General features: G+C 46.6%; 1 long non-coding RNA gene across 8 annotated transcripts in view; it reads left to right on the plus strand.

Moving 5' to 3' along the window:
* LOC116660102 overlaps positions 1-16,453 on the plus strand; it is a 338,126-nt gene that overhangs the window by 120,595 nt on the left and 201,078 nt on the right. The window contains exon 4 of one of the 8 annotated variants that reach the window (XR_004315482.1): positions 3,037-5,513. The exons of the other annotated variants lie outside the window; for them this stretch is intronic. This is a non-coding gene — a long non-coding RNA (uncharacterized LOC116660102). Of the gene's footprint in view, positions 1-3,036; positions 5,514-16,453 lie in introns of those variants that run through there. 8 annotated transcript variants of the gene reach the window in all.

A 16,453-nucleotide genomic window follows, 5' to 3' on the forward strand; every position in this document is an offset into this window, starting at 1 on the left:
TTTATTAAGAGATTAGAGATCCAAAATGCATTTCACTGGGCTACAATGTTGCCTGGGCTGCTGGGACTTCTGGAGACTCTGGGGAGGGGGTTTGGGGTTGGCGGTTTCCCCAGACTTGGCTGATCTTTCATTGACCAAAGAAGATCCCTTGTCACCAGCCCCATGGTCAAGTTCATGTAGCAAGACCCCGTCCCATCTCAGGGCCTCTTCATTTTATAAGAAGGGACTGGAACCCTGGGAGAGAAAGTGACTGATCTCAGGTCACGTTGCTAGTGGTCTGCAGGGCTCAGCCTAGGAACAGGCTCTCTGATCTAGAATTCCAAGATTCAGTGACTTCCGTGATTGACCAGAGAAAGCAGGACAAGAGAGGAAACTGTGACGGGGTGGCAGCCCCCAGCCCTCTTGTCTCTGGCTGCTCAAAGCCTCAGCCATTCATGTGTGGACGAGCGTATTTTCAGAGTCTGGATAAATTTAGCTGCCTTAGTCAAAGAGGGGCATATGTATTTTGTGATTTCGTGTCTTCTAACTGTCCTTGGAGAATCTTACATTTTTCCCCTTTATTTTTAATTGGAGTCCAGTAGCCACAAGAACATCAGATCCCTTGCTCTACTTCAAAGTTTGAACCAGCAGGGGTTTTCTTCTGAACTCAGAGGACCCTCAGGTGTCTTGGAACGGACCAGTGCTCAGGAAACCCCTGCCCCCAGTTTGCTCAAACCGACAGATTGCATCTCCCGTTTGCTCAGCCATCAGCTCCTGCCTTCTGTCACTTGGTGCCCACATGCGGTCTCCCCACAGACATCCAGAAACCTGCCTCCTGCCCACCCTTGCACCCTAGTGCTGCTCTCTGCTAGGAGTGACACCCTCTCTGCCTGCCACTCCCCCCCGTTGTCTGACACTAAGTCAAAGACTCGCGTCTGGGGCTGGAATTTTGTCGTTGCCATGGAAGTGGGAACCAGCTCAGCCTTCCAAACTCACAGAGTGTCCAAAAACACACACGGCATCTCGCGCTGACACGCCACTGACAACCTGTGATGACGGGGATGTACTTTTGAGTGTCATCTTGACAAGGAGCAGGAGCCTCTATCTGCCGGCCCATCCGTCTGGCCATCTGTCTCCCGAGATTGTCTGCACTCGACTGGCTCGGATCCTGAACCTCCCTCGCGGGGGTGCTCGTCCTCACACGGCCTGGTCGCCTCCAGGGGTGAGAAGGAACGAGCCCCTTGTCAGTGGGGGCAATCTGCTGGGAGGAGGTGGGATGGAGAGGGAGCGCTCTGCCGGGGGAGCTCAGGGTCACTTGGCTTTGGCAGCAACCAGGCCCCGGGTGGGCACTGCAGCCGGGTGGCAGAGGAAGAGAAGCCAGATCTCCTGCCTTGTTTGCGGCCTGAAGCCACAGCTTCTGGGATTTCCTCGGCTCCCGGAAAGGCAGCCCTTTGGGGAGATGCCAGCACATCCAGGTGGTGCAGGGAGGGCTGCCATAGACACATGGATTCCTTTGCTTCCTGCCTCCAGTTCCCTCTCTGAGGAAGGGATGGAGGAATTCCTGGCTTTGCTAGACTTGGACTTCCCAGCCAGTGAATGTCACCAGCTATTCAACCATCAAGGTGAAAAGTAAGGGTCAGCTGTGTCGGGGAGGGGAGTGTGAGCAGCTGAGGAGAGAAGAGATGACGGGGGCAGGGTGGGCGGAGGGCATGAAGAGCTCTTCTCGCTTCCCGTCCGCAGACTCACCAGATTCTGCCTGGCACCCTGGGTACCGGTCCGGTCCATTCTCCCGTTAGGACTCAGAGAAGGCTTCCCACCTCCTACAGTGCCTTCCACGCTGCTTTAGCTGGGGAGGGGCAGGCAAGCACATGATGACAGGGCTTCCCTATTGTGTACTTTCCTCCCAGTTTTCAAAGACCTTTCTAGGCCTGATCCATCAGTGACTGGTCTTGGGGAGACCCCCAAGTCTTCCGCATTCAGCCCCCTCTGTGCCAGTTTGTCTGGGATAATTCCTGCACTCGCACGCCCCTCCCTCACTCTGCCTCAGGCATATGGGTGCGAGGTTGCACGCTTCTGCCTCTTGGCGGGTCGCTTTCCACCAGCGCTTCCCTGCCGAGGCTGCCTGGCTTCTCACTGGGAGCTCTGGCTTCTGTCTGCCCTGGGGTCAGAGCCTGGACATGTAGCCATCAGCACAACATCTCCAAGATGACAGCTCTGCTTCTGGTGTGCGGAGGGTACCAGCCCTAGCAATTATTAGCTGATAAATATTTGGCTTGTGTCTCCTTCTAAAATAATCCTCACACACGGTGATGGCTGTCAGCCCTGGCTCTGGGAGCTAATTCCGGCCTCCTTGTCTACATCTGGTACCAAGGCTCTCTCGTGACTGGTGGTCTCTCCGGGAGGAAGCCAAACTTGTGTTAATAAGCTGGTGGGAGGAGCAGAAGGGGGCAAACGTGACCCGAGCAAAGCACTGCTGGGGCTCAAGCTATCTAGGTACTGTTAGGACTTTTGAGGTCAAGGTCGATCTTGCCGTCCAGCCTTTGGACAATTCATGATCATTCCCACAAAAGGAATCAGGCAAACCAGAATCCTAGCTCAGTGCTTCTCAAAGTCGGTCCAAGAAAACTTCTCTGGAAACTATTTGCAGGACCTGCAGCCATAGCCAAACAGTCCCTCTATAACGCACATTTACTGAGGACTAAAGAAAGTTATGTAGCAAAACCTTTGCAGGACAACTAAAGCCGAAAGGATATCTACCATAAGAAACAAGAAGAAAAGAGCCATAGGAGTTTTTGAGTAAGTCTTCCAGACACCTCTCGCTGCACACATCCTGGGTTTAAAATTTTCCCACTCTGATTTCAGGGAGAAACAAACAAAAATGTTGCTAGTTTAAACCCAAAAGTGGATTGATTGGAAATTATTATAATATAATTAAAAGAAGACTAGAACAATCAGTTCAGGACACTTGCAAAATGACTTCACATCTTTCTGTCTAAATTGTTACTGTTAAAGGGACTCAGTTCCAACTCTTCTCAGTTTTTATTTCTCTCTCCCCAGTTTCGACCCCTTGGAAGAGAGAATTGTACTGAGTTGGATGACATCCCCTCACCCATCAGCCAGGGCTTGGGGTCTATAATACCTTCTGGAGAAGGGAGGTCACCGTGGGACCAGAAGCTTCCCTGAGAAGTAGCCAGGAGGAGGTCCTCCCCCTGAGACGAGCAGGCTTCTCCACCGGGCCACTGGAGCGTCACAAACATTCCTGAGGCAGGCAATTGTGCGGGAAGTGTTTTCAGACTGGAGCTACATCCAAGGAGTTTTTTTTCTGCTGTGGAGATCTGTCTGGAACAGAGAGGAACAGAAGTAGCTGGGATTCTGAAAATATTTATTGAGCACATGCTATGACCCGGGCTGTCTTCTGGATATTTGAAATGCATTAATGGAAAAAAATAATAGTGAGCCCAGCCCTGGTGGGGCTTATTTTCAGGGCAGTGGAATTCTGCTCACTAAAGGACTTGAGAGCTTCCTAGTGGGGACTCGAGGAAGGACCTCAGTGAGTAACAACAGAGATCCCCCTTTGCCTCACCCCATGTAACCAACCATCACCCAGTCCTATCAACTTGACCTGCCCTAGAATCCACCTGCCACTGAGTCTCCTCCACCAGTACCCGTCTAAGCCGCCATCATTCTCAGCCCAGCTGCTCCACAGTCCTAACCAGTCTTTGCAAGTCCCCTCTGTCTTCTCTTCTACGTCTACGCGGTGCCCTGCTTTAACTCTTCAGTGATTTCCCATTGGTCTGAGGATAAAAGCTGAATGCCTGAACCGCCTAGATGGCCCTTTTCAGCTCAGCCGCTGCTTACCCCGCCAACCTCATCTACGCCACTGTCCCCAGCTCCCTGGGCTGTGCTTATGTTGCCTCAGGACCTTTGCACAAGCTCCTTCTGCTTTCCAGGATCCTTCTCCCTCTCTTCCTATATTAAACACTATTCAAGTCTTCACTGAGTTAATTGCATCTCAGGTAAAGGAGGAAATATGCCCCGATGCTGTCCATCTCCACCCACCTCCCTCAGGCACCTGCTTCCACAGAACAGGAGTGGTGTGTAATTATCCATCTACTAGTGGGCTCATTGGGTTCACACACCAGTCTCTCCTCCTAGGCTGTGGGCTCCCTGAATGTGAGGACCTTGGCTGTTTTTTCTCACCACTGACTATCCAGGGCCCTGCATGGGGCTTGAGCACAATATGCAGGAAAAATAATGGATGAACTGATGAACGGAGAGGAGGAGAGACTCTACCATTATCCGTTTCAAAATTGCTACTCTTCTTTTCCAAAAAGATCAGAGAAATCTGGAGGTCTGCATTTTTGGCATGTTCCCCAATATCGCCGGGTACTTTCTAACAACCCGGAGGAAATGGGGGCAGTTTAGAAGACATAATCCTCGACCCCTAGTGGGGAACCAGCAAATACTTGATGAAAGGAATTTTCTACCGAGTTGCCTTCGAATGTCCAGGACAGGCGACTGCTGAGGCTGAGGGCCCACTGAGGGATAGACGTGTCACGTGTCAGGGTCTCCAAAGGACAGGGGATTCTGGAATGAAAAATGGGAGGGGGTGCGAGGGGAGAGGCCCAACACTAGACAAACGCCCGGCAGCTTTCAAATGAGAGGGCTCTGACCTCTCTGTGAATTCACCAGATTCACTGGCTGGTGAATCCGTGCGGGGGAGAAATCTTAATGAGAAGAAATGCATTTGGAGCTGCGCCGGCAACACTGCCCGCACTGGAGTTCTGCTTCCCAGGAGGGTGATGGGAGAAAGGGGGTCAAGGCAGCGGGGTTGGGGGGATGGCAGAGTCCCGGGCTCCGTGGCCTCAGGCTCCTGGTCTATAAGGTGGGGACCAAAAAATCAGGGATTCTTATGAGAATGAAACAGATGATGTGAAATCTGCTCACAGCTCTTCAGATAACAATGAGCTTAGGTTTTCGAGGTTTCAAATCATCTTTAAATTCAGTGTCCACTCTGCTGGAAGAATTTTCCCACCACTCTGGGGAGGCCCACAGTAATCTCACACCAGGGCGCCCCCCATCTGCAGAGCAGAGGGACCTGGCCTTTCCAGGCACCTGCCTCCGGTCGCCCTGGGCTGTGTCTTCGCTTCCATTTAGCATTTTGATTTGTGCAGCTTTGCTGAGAATCTCTACTGCAGCATGTTGACTTATCACTCATCCCAGTAAGTTCCCCTTCTCTCTCCTCCTGACAGCCTTGCCTAATGTGCTTGTTCATTCAATTTAAATGAATTGAACATGGGCCTATGACAGCCGATAAGTGAGTCACACAAGAGCAAACAGAAGAGAGAGCTCTGCAAATAGTCAAATGTCAAGTAAGAATGGAAAACTGTCCCCACAGCTTCAACGAACCTTGGATGTCTAATATTTATGGCCAATTGATGTCATTAGAAAGTAAATAAGCCCTCTTATGCTGCATTACATAAGATTAACTGCAAGCAATGGAGTTTAAATAGCAGAGATAAGTGCAGATGGAAATAAACCTGTTTAAAGCTAGAAATATTTGATGGGCCTCCTTGCTGCTTTTAAGATAATTGATCTGTATATCTGTATTGAATCTCACCATAAAAGCTTTGAAGAGACGTGTGGCAAAGCCTGTTCAGACCCAAATCACATTTCTCTGGGGCCACCCAGCCAGGGTTAGAACCTCTCCAAAGAGGAAGACCAGGCCTGGGGAATTGCAAAAAGCTGGAAGAAACAGGAATCTTCCAGCTGCAGGCCTTCTGTCCTAATTTCCAGGCTAAGAGTTAGAACTAAATGGCCAGGATCGCGGGGTCCTGACCTGTCATGGGCAAGATAACCAGGGGAAGTCTGATGGTTTAGCATCCGAGGGTGGGATGGGCAGGTGTGAGAAGAGGGGCAAAGTCCCTCTTGTTAGGGCTTCTCGAGTCTCAAATTTATTCCTGGTAAGGAGCCAGTTTTTCCCTTTTCTTTTTAAACTTCCACTCCTTGGCTAATTCTGTGACTCCTGTTTATGTCCAGCATGAGGCTCCCATCACCACTAAGGCATCGCACAATTCTGAGAACACCGATAGGTCTACACTACGTGCAACAAGTCACACCCACTGGTCACGTGCCTCACGTCTCCTCGAAGTCCAATTACCGTAATGTTTCTTAAACTTGAGCTTTCAGTTTTGTACCTGTTGAGGCCAGATAACAAAATGGTTTATGGACCTTATCCATTCCTACACCACACTTCGAGCTGTTCTGCCGTAGAAGACTGTTCTGTGTGCTCTCCACGGGGTGGGAGAGAACTACGAGCCATTCATGGAAATAAAGGAGAACTATTTTATCCCAGTAGGACAAAGGATTGCCCAACAGTTGCGGCAGATTCAAATCTCAAAGCAGAAGCTTAGATGTGCAAGACATGTATTTTTAAAAACTTTTCTGTAACAAAACCGTTCTACTATGATGCCCCATAGCTGGCAAAATTTCATCTCAGTCCATCTGAAGCCTTGCATACCAACCTTCCCTTGGGCAGTGTATAAACTGTGGCAAGTTTACAGAGAGCAGAGGCCAGAGTGGGGCTGGAGGGGCCTTTTCCTGGACCATCTGCCCATGTTGGCATCTGTTGAGATGTCCGCATTCCCCTATGGCCTTCAGTCTTAAGTCTGAGGGGATCTCTCCAATATCTTCCTTGTCTCCACCATGTTTCCTGGTTCCCTGCGCCGTGTCCTGACACTGTGGCTGGGTGGAGAACACCCGGCTGCTCTCTGGACTGGGAAATGTTGTGAGGCTGTCTGCCTACCCCCACCTCCCCCACATTCCTCCCCCTGCACCAGTGGGAGTTGGCGACATCTTAGGGAAGCTTGCTGGACCCTTGGGCCCCATCCTGGGGATGGAGTGAGTTGGGGTGAGAGTGGGGACACACGACTCTCTGCTCCCTCTCTATTCTAGAAGGCTTCTGTCCTTCCTCAAGACTGGCCCAGGTGGGAGTCCCTGCTCCGGACTGTCCCAGCATCTCCATTTTCTTTTGGACTCAGTTTTCTCTGTTTGAGAACATATATTTATTTACTTTTGGTGGGATAACTTGGCTTGGACTAATCTCACATTCTTTTAAGTCTTTGTGTCATGGCTTAGACATAGCTTTCGAAACTTTAAAGTTGTCATTTGACTCTACTGTTCTGCCATCCCTTCCCTGAGGCGGAGGGTATACCAAAGTCTTAGCTCTTGTCTACGTGGGGGAAAGGGTCCCCTGAGGGGGACAGGAATTCCTGGAAATGTACATTACATCGGTTAAGACATCCAAAAGTCATTACACACCGTAGTCAAAAACGTTAAGAGCAGAGAGACCGGGCGGCCTTGTTGAAGCAACAAACTCGGAAGACTTTTGAGCAGAAGCTGGACAACCCTTGTTGTAAGGAGAGTCAGGTACCAGGAGATAAATTAGAGGTCCTATAATTCCATGACCTTGAGCTGGGTGAAGCAGAGACCATCTGGGGGAGTCCAAGGGAAGAACCACACGAGATTTCACCTCTTGTACTTGGGCTCGTGAGAAACCAGTGCCGGCAAAATGATCGCTGAGAGCCAGGGCTGGTGTCTGACCTCCTCCGGGGGCCATTTCCCCTCTGCATCCAACTTCCCCAAGTTTTGTTCCCCTTCAAATTAGGGATTCCCAGCACAGGGGCATTTAGGGGTGTCAGTCTAACTGTCTCCTGGCACCTGGGCTGTAACTGTCATTTGGTCAGTGTTCGCTGGGGATGAGGATGGTGTCCGTGTTACCTTTTGTCAGAATGCCCGTGATGAGGATTGCTCCTGATGGTTTCATCTGTATTCCTCATGTATCACTTAGATCCATAGCAGAGCCAGGCAGCATCTGCTTTGTATGTGTTCTGTAAAGAGTGGATTTTACGCCACGTCTCCCAGCACGTGGCGCAGTTACTGCTCACAGTAACCATATAGGACGGGGCTACACATATGAGATGGGATTTGAAGTAATGGAAATAATTTCTTTTGTGACTTGTAAGAAGTTCCCTGGCTTGAACTGGTGCCGTGTATTTATTAAGACAGACACTGTTTTCTCTATTGGTTACAAACCTACTTCCCTGTTTCGGTTTAGTTATTGGCTGGTTATAGTTGAAGATTAAATTAGATTTTTCTCCTTTCCTTTTCATCTTCTCTCTGCCCTGATGCAAAGAGGGAGGGGTAACTGTGTTCCTTGGATATTCTGTCTGCAGAGCGTACTGGCAAGCAGATAGGTTCTTCTGCAAAGCATTAACTAGGAAGCTTATTAAAAATACAGATTTCCAGAATCTATACCTGGAAATGCTGACTCGCTAGCCCTTGCTGTGGGCCCTGGTATGTGACCCGTTGGAACATCCCCTAGATGATTGCGTTAGGCAGCTGAGGCAGCAGACCACTGCTCTCTGGGACTCAGAGGATTCTCATGAAAAACCTTTATCCAGCAATCTTTTCCTGAATCCAGAAGTGGCATTTTCAGGATGGAAGATGCTGGCATATTTAGAGAAATGTGAAATTTGTCCACTCTAGTCCCCTAAATCAGATCCAGGTGATGTTAACCTGACCACTGGGCCACCGTTACTCCCTGAGGACCTGGAGGTCAGCCTGTTACCCAGAGGGAAGCCCATTTACCCAAACTGGGAGTCCTTGTGTAGACTTGGAGGGAGATGGGAAAAGGTGAAATGAGGCCAGGCTCTCGGGAGAACGGGAGGTGTGGTTTGGGGTTTTAAATCCAGAGATACCCAGCACTCTTCCGACGAATTCTTCCTGCGGATCGTGCAGTCTGACTACTCTAGTGATCTAGTGACAATTTCAAGCTATTTAGATTTTAAGTACATAAGAAATACGCTGGGATATTTCTCTTTTGAATCTTCCTCCCAGGCAATTAAAATGCTTTGAAATGCTCTGGAAAAGCCCATGCATGTTCAGATGTCCTAGGCGTCCCCACATGTTCTCTGGTTGGAAAAGAGTTGCCTCCAGGCTGCTGAGGTCCCTCCCCGTGTTCGACAGGCTCAAGGTTTCAGTCCCTTGCTGTGTCAGGATACCCATCCATCAGAGGAAGTCTTTCCTTATCATTCCACAGACACGTTGGCACGATCGTGGTGTGGTCGGGTGCGTATTACTGGCCTGGGGAGGCACAGCCCTGTGCAGAGAGAAGGAGCAATGGGGCTTGTCTGTGAATGCAGGGTGTGCATGTGAGTGCACGTTGGAGAGGCTGGGGCTTCGTGACACAGGCGGCACCCACAGACAAGGTTGAGGCCCCACCTTGTCCCCTGCGCTATTCTTGGCATGCCCTCTGGGCACCATCTGCGGACCAAGAGCATGCCAAGGCAGGGTGGCTACCACTATTTCCATCACGGAAACATTTCTTTGATCTTCCAATGTGGCTTTCAAGATGATTAATCTCAGCGTGGCTGCGTGTGTAGGCTCTCCGCGAAGGCAGGTGCCTGTGTCGGTGCGCGGCTGTGTCAGGACTGCTAATGTAAGCGTCTGTTTTACAGCCCAAGTGACAGCTGTATTGTTCTGGCAGGGTTACAGCTCTGACATGTGGAATCAATCTTTTTAACCTGTCAATTAATCAGCGGGCAGCTGTCAGCCCAGCTGAAAGGCCTGAAGGACAGTGCCCTTTCAATGGATTATACTGGGGGCATGGCGAAGTAAAATTGAACACTTCAAGCTTCAAGGAACTCTTGTTGCATTCAGAGCCAGGCTTCACTCTCACTTAAAGGAAACAGGCTATGGCTCCCGCGTGGCCCCTCCCGAGGAGGCTCTATTGAGGTTTATGGGTAAAGAGTGGGGAGCACGTTAGGGTGTAGTTACCTTACCAGGTTCAGGGGATTCTTAAAGAAGAACCACCAGATTCTTCCGGGCGGGCATCACCTGTACCTGTCTGCCGGGGCAGATTCGTTTCTAATGTCCAGAGCGAGCAGTGGAGAGTGGGCACCTGGTCTTAAGGAGGGCTTACCGAGTACCCATAGGAGGATGCTTGTTTGTTAAGCCAAAGTTGACTAAGTCCCTCTGATGTAGGGGACATTGCCCTGAGGGCTCAGGGCAAATACAGGGCAGGAGAAAACCAGCTTCCCTTCCCTCATCACCGTATATACGAACTGGGGAATGCAGGCAGAGAGCTGCCCCAAAGGATGATCATTGCATCCTCTATGGACAATGAATTATTATTTGGTAAATACTTGAATAAACATAAGTTAGCATATGCTAATAGACGACAAGGCGTCACTAAGATAAAATTCTAAGCAGTTTAGAAGAGGAAAATGAGCTGCTGGTGAAGATTTCTCAAAGAAGGCATGATAAACCACTTTTCGGTCCTACGCTGGTTTTTTTTTCCCCCTGCTGTTTTTGCTTGCCCTTCCATAAATAACTAACTTTCTCTATTCCTCCATTCCTTTCTTCCTTCTCCAAATATTTATTTAGCACCTAGTTTTTGCAAAGCCCGGTGCAAGGTGCTGTGGGGAATATAAAAAAGGATGCAGACAAAGTTGGCCTTCACCGAGTAGCATCAAAGCTCTGGTTACTCTCAATCCTGGGGAGAGGACGGCTGCTCTCCCTGCCCATCCCAGTGAGTTTAGGCATCAGCAAGGCTGTGAGTTAGTCAGTTTCTTGTTGGTCTGGGTCCAGTGATCTGGCCATGTGTATTTTTTTCCCTCGTGGATCCTGGAGTGAGAACTGGCTTCCTTTTGCCTCTGTGACAGGAGAGCCCTTGGGTTTATAAGACCATCAGCTGGACCCTGTTATCATGTCCTTTATCAAATTGTGCGTATTATTTCTGTCCAACTCGATGCACTTTTGAGCCAGACAAGTCTGGGTTGAATCCGAGCTCTGTACTTACTAATTGTGTTAACTTGGGCCAATTTCTTTGTCTCTCTGAACCTTAGATTTTTTATCTAGAAAATGTGGATAAGGGATGTTCAGCTTTAAAGTGCCGTTGGGGGAATTGCCTGAGAAGATAAATGCAAAATACCCAGTAGACTGTTGACATAAAAGACACGCAGTGAACGATGGATTCTATTTTTATACGTACTATTTGAAGGGAGAAAAAAGGCCGACTTGGCCAGTGTCTTCTGACTGCCTCTCTTGGTGACTGCTTCATCGCAGGTGCTCAGAAGTGCTTTAAAATTGTACAACCGAGTGGCCAGCGGCTCTGAGTCTTTACTGGGGATTGACACGACCTCACTCAATCAAGCAGGGCCTGTCCTGGCTGTAGGTCAGGCTGCTGTGGGTCCACCTGAATCTTCTACGGGGGCCATCGCAGATTATCGGGCTGGGGATCCGAGCAGCACAAAGCAGGCCAGCTGGGGAGGATTTGAGGAGTGAGTTTAGGTCCTGATAAACACCAGGCCAGAGCACGAGCAGCTGTCTTTCCTTCCTCTGCCACGTGGTGTTCAGCGTCTGCTCCAGGTAAACACACCCACGCCTGTTGAGACTGGCATCTGAAAGTTGTATTTTTGGTAGGACGCGTGTCTGCACAGTCCAGGGGAGGGAGTAGCTGGGAAAACCTTGTACCTAATGGGAAAGCTTGTCTGCCATCCTGACTTGCAACATGGGGGCTGCTTCCAGAAGACCGTGTCATGAAATCGCCTTGACATAAGAGTCGCTCAAGAGCGTGATGGAATTTTTCACCAGAAGGGCAAGCCGTCCATGGTGGTTCTGTTTTCTCCTCTTGCAGAGTGAGGTGGAAGAAAGAACTCCCTCCCGTTCAGAATGTTTGATTCGTGTCCCTGGGTATATTGTTGGATCCAACCCCTTGGGGCCAGGTTTTTGCCCTTCTCACTTGTACCTCAGGATATATTTAGTCCATGTGAGATGTGTGATAACTCTGTAGAAGCATCTTCACCAGAATCCCTTTGTTGTGGCCCATATTCATGTGACTGGATGATGGATGTTCTCAGAAACACGGTTACAGTAGGGTATGTGAGCAGAGGACTTGGGTTGAAGTCCTGACTCTGCCATTTATTAGCTCATGCTCTGGAGCAGTCGCTCAGGCTCTCTGAGTCTCAACTGACTCATTTGTAAACTCGGAATTATTTCACAGGGTTGATATGAGGGTAAAATGAGAGAATACATAAAAACGCTTTGCAAATCTCGAACTGCTAAAATCATTAGAAAAACAAATAGCACTTGAGTGTGCTGTCCAGCTCCTTGCCATGAACTTGGACAGGGAAAAGAAGGCATACCAAAGGATCGGATATTTGGACCAAGGTTGTGGAAAGCCATTTGCTGAATGATGAGGGATTTTTTTTTTTTTTTTTTGAAATTTAAAATAAATAGGAAAAAGTTGAAGAAGCATCTGGAGGTAATGAGGAGATGAGAGATGAGGCCTGGAAGAGAGAAAGAGAGAGATCTGCTGGGGTGTTAACTGGGGCAGCATGTGGGATGATTCCCTTAAGAGATGGGTATGTTGTCTCTGCTTTCCTAACTTTAGTGTTATATACCTTCACACTATTTTAACTTTTAGCCTGAACTCTGTTCTTAAAATCTGAATTAGACCATATGAAAGAATTGCTGCTTCCACAATCCATTCCACAAATAGTGAGGATGTTGCAAATAATCATTGAGTTCTGATCAAATACTAGATATTGGGTTAGGCGCTGGATTTTACAAAAATAAATACAATAGAATAAAATTGTGGCCTCATGCCACCGAGTCCAAACTTGTACTCTTCGCTGAACAACAGAGCAATAAATCAAGAGGCTAGTTGTTGGGGCAAGGAATAGCAACTTTATCTGGAAAGCCAGCAAACTGAGAAGATGGTGGATTCGTGTCCCAAAGAACCATCTTGCCTGAGTTAGCATTCAGGCTTCTTTTATACTAAAAGGGGAGGGAGTAAAGTCAAACACTTTCTGTTTCTGCTCAGCCTCCGGAGGAGATGTGTTCATTTCTTCCTCCTTGCAGTCATTTACAGGCGGGCCTTGAGAAGATGTTTCCTATGAGCTAAACAAAGGTATTTTAGCTTAGTTCTCATTACTTGGGAGGCAGGGTTCCCAGATATGGGCCATTAGCTATAATTTAAGCTTAGAGGCAACATCCCTTTAGTTGTAGCAAAAACAATTGAATACAAAGGTTAAAGTAAAAGACACAGACCCAACATGGAGTCAGATATGTTCTTCCATATGACACTCAGAAGCCTCATAGTCCAGTGGGCGAGACAGCCATGTACACGCATTATTTCAATGTAGTATGATGTGCATGCAGTGACAGATGTTTGCAGAAAATGCACTGCAGGCGTGCAGTGCGTTTGACCTGGGAGTAGAGAGGACGGCGTGGCTAAGCAGGGTTTTGAAGAAAAGACAGGAAATTCATCAGGTGAGCAATTACTTTCCAGGAAAATGGCTGGAAATATCTGAAGGAAATATGATTTGATAAATTTGGACACTTTAAAGACCTTCCTATAAAAAAGAAACAGGAAGAATTATGATCCACTTAGATATACTGCAGGTCATAGTTACGGTTTCCAAACCGAAAGTTTTCCATCCTCTTGCGTGAGCCTTTTAGTGGTGGGCGGTGGGTGGTTCTTTGTGCTTGTGACTCTACTGAAGCCGTCCAGGAAGGCTGAGCATTGAACAAAAAGAGACAGTGGAAGGGGAGAAGGAAAACTAGAATGGAATGAGCGTAAGTGGATTGAGGTGAATACATCCCCCACTTTTAAAAGCCCACGCCCAGAACAGCTCCCTCCAGATGCACCTCTGTCTGGCCAGGAGGCATTTTGATTTCAATTAAGTCTTCCCGGTCAAAAGGAATAAAGCAAAACCATGACCAAAAAACCCCCCTGAACACCCAAACGAAGTGTATTTTCCGGGAATCAATGTCTTTCTAGCCTGGGGCAGGTCGTTTCACACCAAATGAGACTGTTTCCCACTACACATGAAGAAAAGGATCGGAAGTTTGTGATGAAGGATGGTGTGTCTGCACCCAGTAACAAGTCCACAGGCTCCCGTGACTGGGCCAATTGTAGGAAAACTGAGCAGTAGTTCCCACCCAATATTCCCCATCCCCTGCTTTTTAAAAATGAAGTCAAATAACACTGGGCCAGTAGGCTCCCCGGACTAAGACGATCATGGAAAGTTAAATGGACCAAGGTCTTTGGCTTTTTCCTTCCTTCCTTCCTTCCTTCCCTCCCTCCCTCCTTTTCTCTTTCTTTTTTTTAAACCACTCATATAGCAAGGATTATGAAAACAAATCTGGTGGTGAAAGAGATTAATGAGAATGGCTGCAGTAGGGCCCCATGCTTTAAAAGCTTTCACTTTTGTAAATATTGTTTTATACCACAATCACCTGGGTGCTCCGTCTTTACTGATTTGACAAATAGGCTCCTCTCCCTTTACCTTCCTTCTTTTTAACTCTTTCCCTTCAGACTTATTGTTTCCGTTTGTTTTTATTTCACCTTTCTTCTATATTATATTATATTATATTATATTATATTATATTATATTATATTATTCTACTTTATATAACCTCAAGTTCATAGGTTGAATTAATTTTGTCTCTTCTTGGGCTATGCAACACTCTGACTTTCATTATGTGTATTTTTGTTGAAATATAATGTATATACAGAAAATTGCACACATTTTAAGGGGATATCTTAATGAATTTTCACAAAATTAATGAAGTTGACCTGTACCCAGATAAAAAAAAAAGAACATGAGCTGAACCCAGAAGACCCCCTCATGCCCTTTCCAGTCACAGCCCTTTGCCTGCCAAGGGGAATCTGTCTTCTGCATTTCAACACCACAGATTAGTTCTGCCTGTTTTTGAATTGTACATAAATGGAATTTTACAGTACGTTATCTTTTCATTTGACTTCTTTCACTGAGCGTTATGTTTGTGAGGTTAATCCATGCCATTCCTTTATTCTCATTGCAATATAGTTTTCAATTGTGTGGCTAGACCAGAATGCATTTATTTATTTTTGGTAGGTATTTGGGTTGTTTCTAGGTATTTAGGGGGATTACAAGTAGTGCCACTCTGCTCTGAACATCCTTACAGATTCTCGTGATGAACTTAGACATGCGTATCTGTTGGGCACATACATAGGAGCGGAATTGTTGGGTTCTTGGCCCTGTCAATCTGTACATGTTAACTTTTCTGGTTGTTCTTTGTGGGAGTGCCTCTTGCTATTCCGTTCCACCCAGAAGGAGTCAACGCTTCGTTTTCCAAGTCTATCCATATGACTGTAGGTACCTGCAGTTGATACTCCTAAGTGGTGCACAGTGTTCCCCAGGGTGTATGTATTCATTCCGTTTATCTATTTCCCTATGATATAGATCTAAGCTCTCTCCAATTCCTTGCTCCTTCAGTCAACTATGAGATTTAAATGCTTAAAAATTGCTGGATATTAGAGCATACACTCTTCCTTTGACTAAGTACTATTCTCCATAATGGAAACACCAGTGTACCTGCCCACCAAAAATGCACGAGGCTTCATGTGTCTCCACATCTTTCCAAAATGTATTATCTGATTTTTTTAGATTTTTGGATATTTGGATGGTCAAGAAGTAGTCTCTTACTGATATTAAATTAACAGTTATTTAATTGCTAATAAAGATAAATATTTCTTGATGTATGTTAGCCATTCAGATTTCCCTTTCTGTGAATTGCTTACTTTATCCTTTTTCCATTTTCTTGGGTTCATTTGTGAAAATTCTAGACAATAATCCATTTGTGGGTTTTAAACATTGAAAACAAGTTTATTCTGTTTCCTACCCATTTGTTATTTTGTCTATACTCTTGTTCATGGTCTAGAAATACTACATTTGAATCCACAAAGTATTTTTATAGTAAGATTTGTGTGTTTGAGGGCTTATTTAAGAAGTTCTTCACCTCCATCACAAAATTACTCTCTAACATTTAAAAACCGTATTTGTAGTTTCATCATTCATCTTTGAGTGTTTAATGCATTCAGAGATTCATTGCATAAAACCAAAGTCAGAAATTTAGCAGTTTTTCCCCCCTCATATAGTGACGCAATTTCCAAATAACATCTATTTAAAAATCCACCGGTTTCCCACAGCTTTTTGGTGATATTCTATCAAATATTATGTCTCTGTATGTACATAGACCTATTTTTGAGCTCCTTATAGTGTTCCAGAATTCTATTTGCCTGTTCCTTCTACTCTGTCACGTCTTATAATTATTCTTTCTGTCATCAAAGTGGACTTAGCTACCTACAAACCTTTACTGTTCTGAAGAGCATAAAATAAGTTTCTCCATTTTCTTAAAACTGCTCTATAAAATACCTGAAATCACCTTGAATTTTACATTACTTTGGTTAAGTTGGCATCTTTATAATATTATATCACTTAATCCATGAAAAATGGCACACTTCTCCATTTTTCTTATTTTTTTTCCCCCAATAATCCTTTATCTCCTTTAATAGAATTTTAAGTTCTTCTCTATAAGATCTTGTATGGTCTTTGTTGGGGTAAATCCTAGACCTCTTGCTATT

This window comes from Camelus ferus, chromosome 26 (genome assembly GCF_009834535.1).
Source record: "Camelus ferus isolate YT-003-E chromosome 26, BCGSAC_Cfer_1.0, whole genome shotgun sequence".
Classification (NCBI taxonomy): Eukaryota; Metazoa; Chordata; class Mammalia; order Artiodactyla; family Camelidae; genus Camelus; species Camelus ferus.